Here is a 12,705-nt window from a genome sequence, read left to right as displayed (position 1 = left end):
GAAACAAGATGAGGCAAACATATGTTGTTTCTAGGAGGGGAGAATATATTCAAACACAAGGATCTTTAGCAAATAAAGGATAATGTTTAATCTCTGGCAGTTCTAATTTTAAGAATATTTATTTTTGTAATTAAGCAATTATTTTAATTTAACAGTGATCCATTGTCAATATTAAAGGACAAAAGATAATAGTTATTAATAGTGAGATTAAGGTACATAAAGCTTCAGTAACAGCAGCTTTATTCATCTTAGGAAAATGGGACAGAGGGGAATGGTACAGAATTGCAGTACCGATTGGATATAGGAAAATGCTGCAATACTGGTTGAGTATAAGAAAAGTTTTGCTGTTTTTTTATTATAAAATAAGCCTCAGAATGCACTTGACTAATATTCTGAATTTTACAGTTTAAATATAACTCTGCCTGAACTTAAGGCCTGATCCTGAAAGGAGCAATACACATCATTCTCAGTGTGTGTCCCAGGTGCTCAGCAGTTTGTCAGGATCAGCCACCCCGTCCCCAAAAGAAATAGTTGCATGACTACCCCAACTGAGGAGACAAGAATTTATTTTACTTCCATAGACATGTCTGGAAAACAATTCTTCCCTAACACTATAAGTATTTATTTATTTCTGGAAGATCTTCTTAGAAATCATTGCATTTAAATAATTCCATTCTCAGGATTGGCTTGCCTTGAACATTATTCACGTATGACTTTATGGTGCTGCCTTTTGTGTTTTTTATCACCTGTAAGAAACATATTGTAATAAGTTAATTGTTCAAATACAGGTGTATGATATGATGCGTGCTGACGCAGTAATGTTTGATAATCTTCATTGTCTCAGACAGATGAGGAAAATATGACATTAGCCAGGAGGAAGCTATTGATAAGCTGGGAAGTTTAAAAACATGAATTTGTAGATTATTAAAGCTACTCTGCAAATGACGACGACAGGGCAGCTATAGATTGAAAGCGAAGGACTGGCTCTTATCTCATACCAGCTGCTACATATTTGATAAAGACATATGGGCTAGTAGACGGGCCTTGTTCTGGAAGAGTAGTCAGGCTGGTTTTTTTTATTTGAGACATTTTTACTGGAATCATGTAAAACAATTTGAAATAGGGGGTTTAAAATTCTCAAATAGACAAGGGTCAGATTTTCAAAAAGCTAGAGCAGAAATGTGTATGTAAAAATACCTGCCGTGGTTTTTTATGCAACTACCATGCTTGCATGTGCATCCTAAGTGTTTTGGTTTGCTCCTGCTAATTGGGCAGCTGGGCATTGATGCCGGGCAAAGCTGCCATAGCCAACCCTAGAGATGCCACTCTCTCCAGGCCCGTCAGTGTACGTGCATACCTAGCCTGAGGTGGCTCAAAGTTGCTTTGGGATGGGAGGGGAGCAAAAGGTGTAAAAGTGTGCAGCTCTCATATGATCCAGGATCTGGCCCATCATATATATTCAGTGTACTCACTAATGTGCTAATTTGGGTTTTTTTGGATGAACAAAATATTACAGTGACTTCTCACTCCTTCAGCCTTTTATTTATTAAAAAATGATCAGATAGCATTATCTGCCTTTATTGATCTCTCTCTGCTATTCGGATACTGTCACATAAAGAGTTTCAGTGATGCCAAAATTCCAAGTGGCTCTGTCTCATCGAAACTGAGAATACAGCAACACTTGAGTAAATCTGGGAGAGAGACATTGCCAAGTGCCAGCTGTCGATAAAGGACAAAGAATCATTTGTTGTTTCCACTAGATAGGTACCTCCATTACAACTGGCATCCCATTGGCAATCTTAGCAGCCAAGTCAGGGTCTGAATGGGAATGCAGCCTCAACAATCCCCTCACATCTAATGGTGCTTGCTCCAGAGCAGAGTTGAGGAAGACTGAGGCAGGTGGGGTGGCGGGAAATAATGCAATTAGTAGCACAACAATAAATATTACAATGGACTATGCTCCCAGCCTGCTTTGGGTGGGTCTGTACCAATTTCTAGCACCAAATTCTGCTCTCAGTAACACCAGTGGAAATCAAGAGCAACTCTGTTGACTTCAGCATGAGTATTCCTGATTTATACCTCTACTGCCTCCTTGGAGCTTAGAGGAAATCCCTGTCCGGCCTTCTGCAGAGGATCCCTGGCAGTGGAACCTGTGCAGTTTTATTGAACAAAGGAAGTCAGAATTTGGGGAGCCGTGCAAGGGGTGCACACATCTCACACAGGACCCTGGTCTTTGGGGCTCCTGGCACAGCTGTCCACTGTGGTTGATGGGGACAGGCTGAGGGAGAGACAGAGACAAAGGATCTGCCATTGTACGGAACCTGAACTCCTCCACTATGGTAGCAGTCCATACGAAGGATCCTTTTTCTCCTCACTTGCTTCTGTCCAGCCAGCTACTCAAGCTGGATAGTTGCAGAAGGATCTGAATCCATTTTAGACACTAGCAAGAATTTTAAAGGATGCATCTACCTAAGTGCACTTGAAGACCTGTCACTTCTTGAAATAATAATTACATGACCCTTATTAATATAGTTAACATTGCTTAAGAGCCAAACGAGTATAAGGAGTGAACTGTAAATGCACAAAGACAAAAATGCAAATGCTATATCCATTTCCTCTTCATTGTTAATGCCAAGTCCTCTCCCTCTGTACTGTGTGAACTCCCTCCATGCAACTTCTTGGCTGCTCTCTTCTTCATTTCTTCCTCTTATGCTTTTAGGAAATAAAAAGCTCTTTTGAGGTTCTCTCTATGTTCCCATTCTCTTCACGCTCACATTCGCCTTCTGATACTAGTCAAGCCTTGAGCTTATCTCTCATAAGTCAAATGTAAAAAGTTAGTGAGACCCTGTGATGAGGTGTACCAGGCCCTGAGACCCCCTGCTGGAGGCCTCGTGGTTCTACCACATCCTGTCCTAGAAAGGAGCAATGAAGGTGAGCGCTCAAAGAGGCCTAGACAGTGATTGCTAGTCTGGGAAAGGCTGCAGAGAAACAGCCAATCCAGGCCCAGCAGGCCCATATAAAAGGAGTTGCAGTACCTGACCAGAGTCAGTTACTGCTTGGAGCCAGAGAAGTGAGGATGATGTTCTGGCTGACTGAAGGGACAGCAGTACCAATGGAGAGCAGTCTCTGGCCAGGACTGGTGTGAGAAGGCACTCCTGGCTGGCTGCTGGGACTGAGGATAGAAGAACCCTACAATAAAGGTGAAGGTGCTAGAGTCTGTGGGAAGTAGCCCTAGGAATTGTAGCAGCATTGAGAGCAGTTAAAAGGGATGCAACAGGCAGCTGCTCTTTGGAGGGTTCCTGTGCTGGGACCTGGAGTAGTGGGTGGGCTTGAGTCACCCACCCACCCCCCTTCCCCCACTGGCCACAGGTGGAGTGGTCTACCCCTTGAGGGAGTTGAACCAGGCCCAGAGAGGGGATTGAAGACTCCAAAGAGGGCAGGAACATTGAACTGTAATATACCTTGCAAGGGGACCTGAACTGTTTAGTGTCTCAGCTGGTGAGCTGGGACTAGAGAGGGCAAAGACATTGTCTTTAGGGAAGGAGCCCTGGGAACACAGCCCCTTACCAGGGCTGGGATTGTTTAAAGACTTATCCTGGAAGGGGTTTTATTTTGTTGAAAGCCCACAGCCTGTGCTTGTGGCTCGGCTGCATGGCTGCGTCACTGAAACCCACCTGAGAAACCACTAATGGGTCACCACAAGCTGAGAGAAGTGCAGACACAGACCTGACCAGAAGGGGATGCTCGCAGGAAGTGAAGGTACTCCATTACAATGACCTTTCCCTGGTGGAAACTTACCTTTTTGGTTCAGATGTAAAACAGGCCCTTCAATTACATCAACTTACATGTCATTGAGTTGGTGTGCATGAGTGTAACTCAAGCCTGGTATACAGACAAAGTTGTACGAGTTGCCTGACAACCTTGTCTACACACTACTATTTACTTTTCTCTAAACTTGGGCCCTTGTGGTATATTTACATGCCCAATAGCTGCAAAAGATTGGCCAAGGCTTAAAAAAGCATTATTTTTGGCATGTCTTTGATCTAATATTTTACTCTTCTGCCCATAGGTATCAGGGAATTGTATAGAGAACTTAGGCTGCAATTCCATAACTCAATAGCAAGGGGTGGAAAAACTACTATCTTTATTAATTAATAAGTAACAATAATTCTAATTTGTGCAATAATTAGAGTATATTGGGTATATAGAGAAGTTTTTTATTTATACACACACACACACACACACACACACACACACACACACACACAACAACACATTGGGCCAAATCTTGAAGTGGTATAAGAATCTATATAGACTAGTTTGTAAGTGTTTACTCAGTCCTCACTCAGACCAAAAAACCCTGTGATCTTAACCCTCAAAGATGCTGAGGCCCAGATTTTTAAAGATATTTAGGCATTGCTTAGTTTACCATAGCAAGACCTAAGACTCATTTTCAAAAGCAACTGAGGTGCTCAGGCCTAAAACCTAGGTCAACCTAGCTACATTGCTCAGACTCCTGAGAGACTTAATAAGCCTACCTGAACTCCAGTTTAGACTGCAGTTAATCTGTCAATGTAGCTACCACTTCTCAGAGATGGATTTACTGCAGTGACAGAAGAAATAGTGTCTCTACCACAGTGCTGCGGCAACATTTCCAGTGTAAACATGTCCTTAGGAGCAATGGGCAATTTTGCTTATAAAATGTATGACACAATATGGCCCTAAATTAGGATTTCAGAATTAGGCCCATTAGGAATATTTCATATGTACAAAATATAATAAAACTAGAATTGCAAAAAAACCTGTAAAGCTTTTTTTAATCAAATCCATTCCTGAAATTCATTTGGTTGTTTATTTGGGATTCAGTTAACTTTAATTTTAGCAGATTTTTCTGATTTACCATATAAAATACCATAAAGCTGTGAGCAACTACTTCAGTTCAGAGTGGTAACCGTGCTAGTCTGTATCAGCAAAAACAACAAGGAGTACTTGTGGCATATTCATTTCAATTAACATCCAGTTGTGCCTATTTGTTACTCGTAGTTGTTTTCTTACATATAAATATACTTGTACTGAAATACAAAGGAAAATAATATACCAATGGAGCTTGTAAGCCAGAATTTAACAAGCTGTGTATGTCAGATATAATTACAGAGTGACAGTAAGCAATGGTGTAATCAGTCTAATAGCTAGCCACAGCCTTAAATACAGCTAATTCAGAATTCATTCATGACTTCTTATAGAACAAAACCTCTTATGCTCAGAACATGCTATGTGGGAATATTTGGATGTTTATTTGTCACCATTGTCATTTTGCCTTCCAAAACTGTCATGTGTACCAGATCACTTTGAGCATCAGTGGTGTTTGATAACATGCGTTTCCAACTAAGGCTGCCAAAGATAGAACAATAAATTATTTTCAGTTGTCATCATTGCAAGTCCCAAAGGTTGTGGCCTCCTTGCACCCTCCTTACCCCTCAACATATCTGTTTTTGCTGCAAGCTGTATTATGCTGTTAATCAGTGGAGTATTTTGGGTGATTGACTTTTTTCCCCCTTTCTAGCTCAATTTGTTGAAAACAACAACAAAAAAGCCTTCATAGTTACGAAACAAAATAGATGTTCAGTGCCAGCATTTACAGTGTTTTCTATCTCCATTGGGAGTAGTTATGAATGAGTTTAATCAAGTAGGTATCAAATTGTTGCAGAACATGGATTAGCATGTTTAGTAAAGCAGTCATTTAAATTTAGAATTGCTGGTCTGGTAACCTCTGTGCATCCTAGCTAACAAAGAATTCGTAGGCAAGTGACTTACCTGCTGTAGATTTCTATTTGACACATGCTGCTTGGCAAATTTTTAAGCAGGCAATTAATATTCACCAATGATTTTTTTTAAAAAGCACTTTCTGTTCTATTAATACTTTAGAAAGCAAAACATTGATTAGTAAAAATGTGCAAGGAAATTAGTTTTTTGGTTTTTTATGTTCTATTTAACAACAGATGAAATGCCATCATTCAAGCAGAGGCAAAACCTAATTTCTCATTTTTTAAAAGGTTTGCATTGATTCTTTTATTCTTTATGGGCTATCTGCAATTCCATTGTTGTTAGACTTCTCCTCACATCTGCAATGTGCTGTAAAAATGTACCATATTCCCTATCTATCAGCCAGCAATCTAGATAAATGCCAAATTCACAGACCAAAGGAGAAGAGAAACAGTCCAACAGCTTTCTGTTATCACACAGTGCAAAGTTTGTTTACCATTTAAAATGCTATGCAGCACAGATGTGATTACTTTAGAAACCAGGAACGTGAACTTTCTATTTCCTGTTGTACACATGAAATAGAGAGACCTGGTCAGAATCATGGTGGTATGGAAAATAATTTGCACTGATTACATGATTGTTTTTGCGTTAAATTAAAAAATAAAACGAGGTGGAAGAGTGTAAATTTACACTTGAAAGACATTTAGGAGCAGACAGTTTTGAAATAGAGCCTTAATTTTTGCATGCACGTATTTGCACATCTAATAACTTATGTCTGCAAATTTTGTACGCTATAATTTGTGCATATGGCTGACAGAATTTACATACAGAAGTCCCATTTGCATGGGCAAATGGTGCACAAATGCTTTTCCCCTTCTACATTCTATAATTTTTTGTGCATGAATAATCATGCATAAAAAATGCACACACTGGTGCTTTGTGTGCACAAAGCTGCAGGCATGGAAATGAGATCAGGAAGAGGCCCTTGGCAACACTGCCCTCACATTAGAACAAACTTGTGTGAAGAATGTGGTGTTACAGAATTACGTGTGTAAGAGGATGTGATCATTACAATGCTGACTGAGAGGAGGAATTTGGGGTAGGGTGTACACTGTTAGTACCTTTCATACTAATTAGAGATTCAGTAAGGAATACAGTTCACATATCTTGAGCCATCCTGAGATCAGGTCCCCTGCTTTGCTGCTGGCTCTCAGTCTAGCAGGGTGTGGGGAATACATTTAGAAGCAGCATCTCCTGTCACTCTCTAGTAATCCCCTCTGACTGTTGCAGGAAAGGCATTTGCAACCTCCATACGGAGCCTCATCCAGCCCTCCTCTGGTGGGAGACAGGTTCATTGTGATTTGGGGCCTCAAAGGGAAAGAGGGAATGACAGAGATTCTTAGGGCTCAGAGGACAATCCCCATCTTCCACTCACAATAAAGCTCTTATATTGGTTTAAATCCGTCTTATAGCGAATTAACTTGCACCAAGCCCAAAGGGATTGGGGCAGGGGAGAAAGGGGGAAGTACACAGCACTAAACACAAGCAGATCCAATGTCTTTACAGCACTGTTAGTTAGTAATTTATGCTGTAGTCGTGTTTACTGTCTTATATTTAACTCTGCGGAGTGCTTTTGGGTAGTTTGTATGGAAGATGATAAATTAAGTCCATAGTTAACTTGGATATGATTTAAAAAACCTAATATAAACCTTCATGCTTCAGGCCATAAGTCAAGCACTAAATGCCTAGGTAAGAAACTTTCTGTAAGGGCAAGCTATTCCATAATTGTCTTTGCAAGAATTCTTACATCTTCTCTGATCATCTGATAGTGTCAACTCTCAGATTGGATGCTGGAGTAAAGGACTGATCCACTATGGCAATTCCTATGTTCCTAACAAAAATTGTTGGATCTGTCTTGCCCATTGGGCTCTGCTAAGAAGTCTGCTATCAGTCTCTGTGCTGCCGTTCCTGCAACAAAGCCTTCTAGAGTCAGTTCAATCCCATTAATCCCCTGCCACATTGAATTAGCCAATAACACAGTTATCATTGGATCAGAGGCTTTTCAAAAACCTTGAATGTTTTTTATATTCTAGTATTTAGGGTTTCTAAGATATTGTAAATAACTGATAGTAAACATATTTATGTCTTTTAAAAAACAGGTTCCCAGGAATTGCCTTAACCACAACAATGCACTGGATTTTGATGACAAAGAAAAAGAGAACTGCAGGATATCAAAATATAACTACAATTTAAATCAGTAATAACACTGAATCTCCCCTCTTTTTCTCAAGCAATTTTTTCTAGTGTTGGCATGCAAAAGAATTCTAGACATGATTACAGGCAAATTCTAGACGTGATTACAGAGAAACCTCCATATAAATATACTGCAGCTGCCAATTGTAGCTGGGAGAGAAACAGTCCTTCAACATATTTAAAAGAAACTATATTTTACTTTCTTACACTCGATACATTTATATACATCCAAAACTATTCTATTAACTGCTAAGGTCAGACTAACAGAGTTAAAAACCTAAAGAGTTATGGTCTGATTCAAAGCCCATTGAACTTAATAGTAATTCTTAAAATGAATACTAGCATCAGACTGTGACATACTGTCTGCTAGATGTCTATGTAATTTTCTTGCACTTTGCAACATAATACAGAGGCTGATATGTAGATTGGATTTATGCATATAATAATTCTTATGCTGTGTTTTTAATATTAAAATATTATAATATTTAGCTCAGTGATATTATTTCATCTTATTATTATTATTATTATTATATGTTATTTCTATTGTGAGGGCCAGTATTGTGCCTGTCCCAGTCATATACTAGGGCTCCATTTTGCAAAGTGCTGTACATACATATAAATAAAAGATGGTTCCTGCCCCAAAGAATTTACAAGCAAAATAAAAACTAAGAAATAATTCCCTATATATCACAAAATAAGTGGAGTGATTAGATGTAGCGTTCAGAGAGGTTTAATATTTTACTTTTTGTTCCAAATTAAAGAACTTTAAATCAATTATACGCAGAATGAAAATCTAGAAAGAACTCTGTACATGAACTATCAGAAATAAGGTTCTTCTTAAGTTTACTCTTAACTTTCCACATTACACAGACCTTTATCTCATGTTGTGTACCTGGAAGTCGGGGCGGAGGGGGAGGGGGAATGTTTTGTGGTGTAAGTTCATTTCACTCATCTACTGCAGTATCTTATCTTTTGGAGCTGAGATGAGGGTTTAGCCCACAAACAGCTTTGCCTTTGTGGTTAGGGTGATCTAATATCTGCAGTTTTTAGTCATTTTCTAAAATGTTTTAAAGGTACTGTTTTTAATCCTCATTAGTTTGGAATTTCCCATGATTGTGTTCTCATTTATTGTTTGTAATGTGGTTTCTAGAGATTGGCCCTCACCAAAACTCTGGCTCTGAACACATTCAAATGTTGCGGAAGTTTGGCTTCAAAGAAAGCACAGTGTTAGACAAGAACAGGTTTGCTTGGTGAAATAGGCTGTGTCAACACTAGGAGCACATTACTGCTACAAAAATACTGGTCTGCTATACCAACAAAGCACTACAGTGTGGGCATAGCGCTTATACCAGCAAAGCTTCATGTTTTACCAGTATAGTAAAACCACCCCCCAACAAGGAAAACAAATGTATGTTTATAGTGCAGTCCTGGGGTGTGATTGCAGCTCAAACAGATTGAGCCTAGTTTAGGTATGTCTAACTAGCTCGGGTTCCGGAGCAGTGGAGCTACAGCAGTGCCCACTTTCATGCGGGCTAGCCATCCAGGCAATTACCCTGGGTTCTGCGTGGGCTTGTACAGCCCACACTGAAGTCTGTATTGCCATAGCTTCACTGCTCCAGTACCTGAGATAGCTAGATTAAAGCTCAGGGACCTCTACTCAAGCTGCAGTCACACCCACTGATTGCAGACACTGGCGGCAGACATCTGTAGCATAGACAAAGCCCAACTTTCTTCCTGTTTTTTAGAGTCCCTGAAAGCAGAGGTCTTGGTGTGGGTGGCAGCTCCTCCTTCCTTTTCCTCCTTCCTTTTTCTGGCAATAGGGGCTTACATCCCTTAGGAAAATAAGGGGTCTATGAATATGGTCAAGGATGTGACTTCCCTGAGACCATCCCTTGAATTTGTAACCCAATGGAATGCTGTGATGTGGTGTCTAGACCCCACACATGGCATCAGACACTAAAGAGTTAATGAAGAGAGCGATCACTTCCCTGGTTGTGGCTAAATGTCTGGTTAGTGACAGCTGGGCAAAAAAGCTGCCCCCAGACAGAGCAGGGTAGGGTAGCTGCTGGAGAGCCATTGGGGAGGAACTCTTCAGCATCAGATACGGGGAGGAAGCTGCCCAGAGAGGCTAATTTTCTGGTAGAAGGTTCAGGGATGGTTGCTACACACCAGATACTTGCAAAGGCCATAGGTAGGAAGCAGCCTAAAGGGGTAGTAGGAGACTTACTTGTGCAGTCTGCCTAACATAGTGCCCCTGCACTGGGACCCAGAGAAAAGAGTGGGCCAGGGTGTCCCCATACCACCTTGATGCTGAAGGAGGGCAGAGACTGCTGAAACCCCAGATCTGCGGCGGCAGTGGTGGTGGGGTGTGTGTGTGTGATCCGAATGTAAAACTACTGGACTTTATTTTGGTTCCTGTTTTGACTTCCCTTTGTTCCTTCCCTGGTGACTAAGGGAGAGAGGGATGTTGGAACCCAGGACTACAGAGTGGAAGCCCGTCACAGGCCCTTGGGGAGAGACCCCTTCCTATCCCAAAGGGGGAGAGATTCCAATGGCCCAGCCAGAGGGCTGGAGCTGTAAAGAGAGGCCAAGTGCTATAGATCACACTTCTGAACTGGTACAATAAGGGAAACAGAGGCCAGGCCACTGCTCTCAAACACCTGGTCATAAGGGGAGGCTTGAAGGGTAAGAGGCTGGACTACAGAGCTGGATAAAATGAATTGAAAGTTTGGTGTTTCTCAAAAATATTAACTTTTTTTTCAAAATTTGAAACTTGACAAACAATGTTAATATTAGGAATTCCAATTTTTTTTTTATTAGCCCTATTTCTTTGCAAGCATGAAAAGGGAAGGAAGCCACTGAAAGCAACTGACTGCTAAAGAAGCTTTTGCAAAATAGTATTTCCTCTGGTATATTGTTGGGCGGGGGGGATTTTTCTCTGTGAATCAAGCAATGGCTGGTGGAGGAAGATAGGGTTACCATACGTCCAGATTTTCCCGGACATGTCCGGCTTTTGGGGACTCAAATCCCCGTCCGGGGGGAAATCCCAAGAAGCCGAACATGTCCGGGAAAATCCGGCACCGCTGGGCCGGGGGCTGGCCCGGGGCCGGGGGGGGTGCGCCGGGCCGGCGGTGCTGGGCGGGCGGCCGGGGGGTGCGCCGGGTGGCCGGGGGCCGGCGGTGCTGGGCGGCCGGGGGGTGCGCCGGGCCGCCGGGGGCCGGCAGTGCTGGCCGGGCCGGGGGTGCTCGGCCGGGGGCCCGGGGACCAGCAGTGCTGGGCGGGCCGGGGGTGGTTGGCCGGGGGCGGGCCCGGGGCCGGCACCCCAGGGCCCGAGCCGACCCAGGCTGGAAACGCCGGGGGGGCCAGCCTGGGCCGCGCCTCCTCCCCCCATACACCCCTTACCTGCTTCAGGCTTTCCGCGAATCAAATGTTCGCGGGAAGCAGGGGAGGGGGTGGAGACTTTGGGAAGGGGCGGAGTTGGGGGCGGGGCTGGGGCGGGGCCGGGCCCCCGTGGAGTGTCCTCCTTTTGGAGGCACAAAATATGGTAACCCTAAGGAAGAGGCTATAAAATCTTGTTCTGGGAATGAGGAGTTGAGGCAGGGAAGTAACTCCAAAAGCTAAGCTGTACCTGTTTGCCTCCTGAGGCTGACCTGACAAACAATGTCCTTACTTTCTTTTGATTTTTAGTAAACTAATACTTTTAATGCTCAAGCCTGGCTGCCATGAAAACTTTTGCAAAGCAGAAACCTGGAACCCTCACACAGTATGTGAACTGTGGCATGAGTATTACAGTATGCATGATTGTGCTAATGGTGCCCTGTAGCAGTAAGTTCTGAAAAGTATTTGAGTCATAAAAGTACCATGCTCTAGTCCTTAAGCTAATTGTCAGATGTAAATGAAAGCAGTCTATTGTTTCAGGCCCTCTTCCTACTCCTATGTGGTTTTCTCTCAGGGATCATTATTGGGTTACATAATGATTAGTTTGTGTATGAAAAAGGAAAGCTAAGGAGTATAATTTTAAGCAGCATTTCTAAAATACACTTAAATTCAGCATAGAGAGACACGCATATACTAGAGCCAGGGTGGGCAAACTACAGCCCATGGGCCAGATCTGGCTCACCAGCCATTTTAATCCGACCCTCGAGTTCCTGCTGGGGAGCAGGGTGTGGGGCTTGCCCCGCTCCAGCACTCCAGCCAAGGGGCAGGGTTGGGGGCTGCTCCATGCGGCTCCTGGAAGCAGCAGCATAGCCCCGCTCCGGCTCCTATGCATAGGGGCAGCCAGGGGGCTCCATTCTGCACGCTGCCCCCACCCCAAGCACTGCCCCCACAGCTCCCATTGCCAGGAACTGCAGACGGGGTAGCGGGCAGAGCTGCCTGGCCACGGCTCCACATAGGAGCCGGAGGGGAGACATGGCTGCTGCTTCTGGGAGTCGTTCGAGGTAAACACTGCCCGGAGCCTGCACCCCTGAGCTACCACCCCCCACATTCCAACCCCCTGCCCCAGCCCTGAACCCTCTCCCACCCTCTGAACCCCTCAATCCCAGCCCAGAGTACCCTCCTGCACCCCAAGCCCCTCATCCCCAGAGCCTGCACTGCCAGCTGGAGCCTGCACCCCTTCCCATAACCCTGCCCCAGCCCTGATCCTCCTCCCACCCTCCAAAACCCTTGGTCCCAGCCTGGAGCATCCTC

At 43.3% G+C, this 12,705-nt stretch overlaps 1 long non-coding RNA gene across 3 annotated transcripts in view; it reads left to right on the top strand.

Annotated features, from left to right (window-relative positions):
• Positions 1-12,705, top strand: part of LOC101952186 (uncharacterized) — a 48,947-nt gene that overhangs the window by 32,000 nt on the left and 4,242 nt on the right. For 2 of the 3 annotated variants that reach the window (XR_010602254.1, XR_010602252.1), the window contains one exon: positions 7,923-8,020. The exons of the other annotated variant lie outside the window; for it this stretch is intronic. This is a non-coding gene — a long non-coding RNA (uncharacterized LOC101952186). The remainder of the gene's footprint in view (positions 1-7,922; positions 8,021-12,705) is intronic. 3 annotated transcript variants of the gene reach the window in all.

The sequence above is a fragment of the Chrysemys picta genome, chromosome 6, assembly GCF_011386835.1.
Source record: "Chrysemys picta bellii isolate R12L10 chromosome 6, ASM1138683v2, whole genome shotgun sequence".
NCBI lineage: Eukaryota > Metazoa > Chordata > Testudines > Emydidae > Chrysemys > Chrysemys picta.
This window is presented reverse-complemented; position numbering and strand designations above follow the sequence as displayed.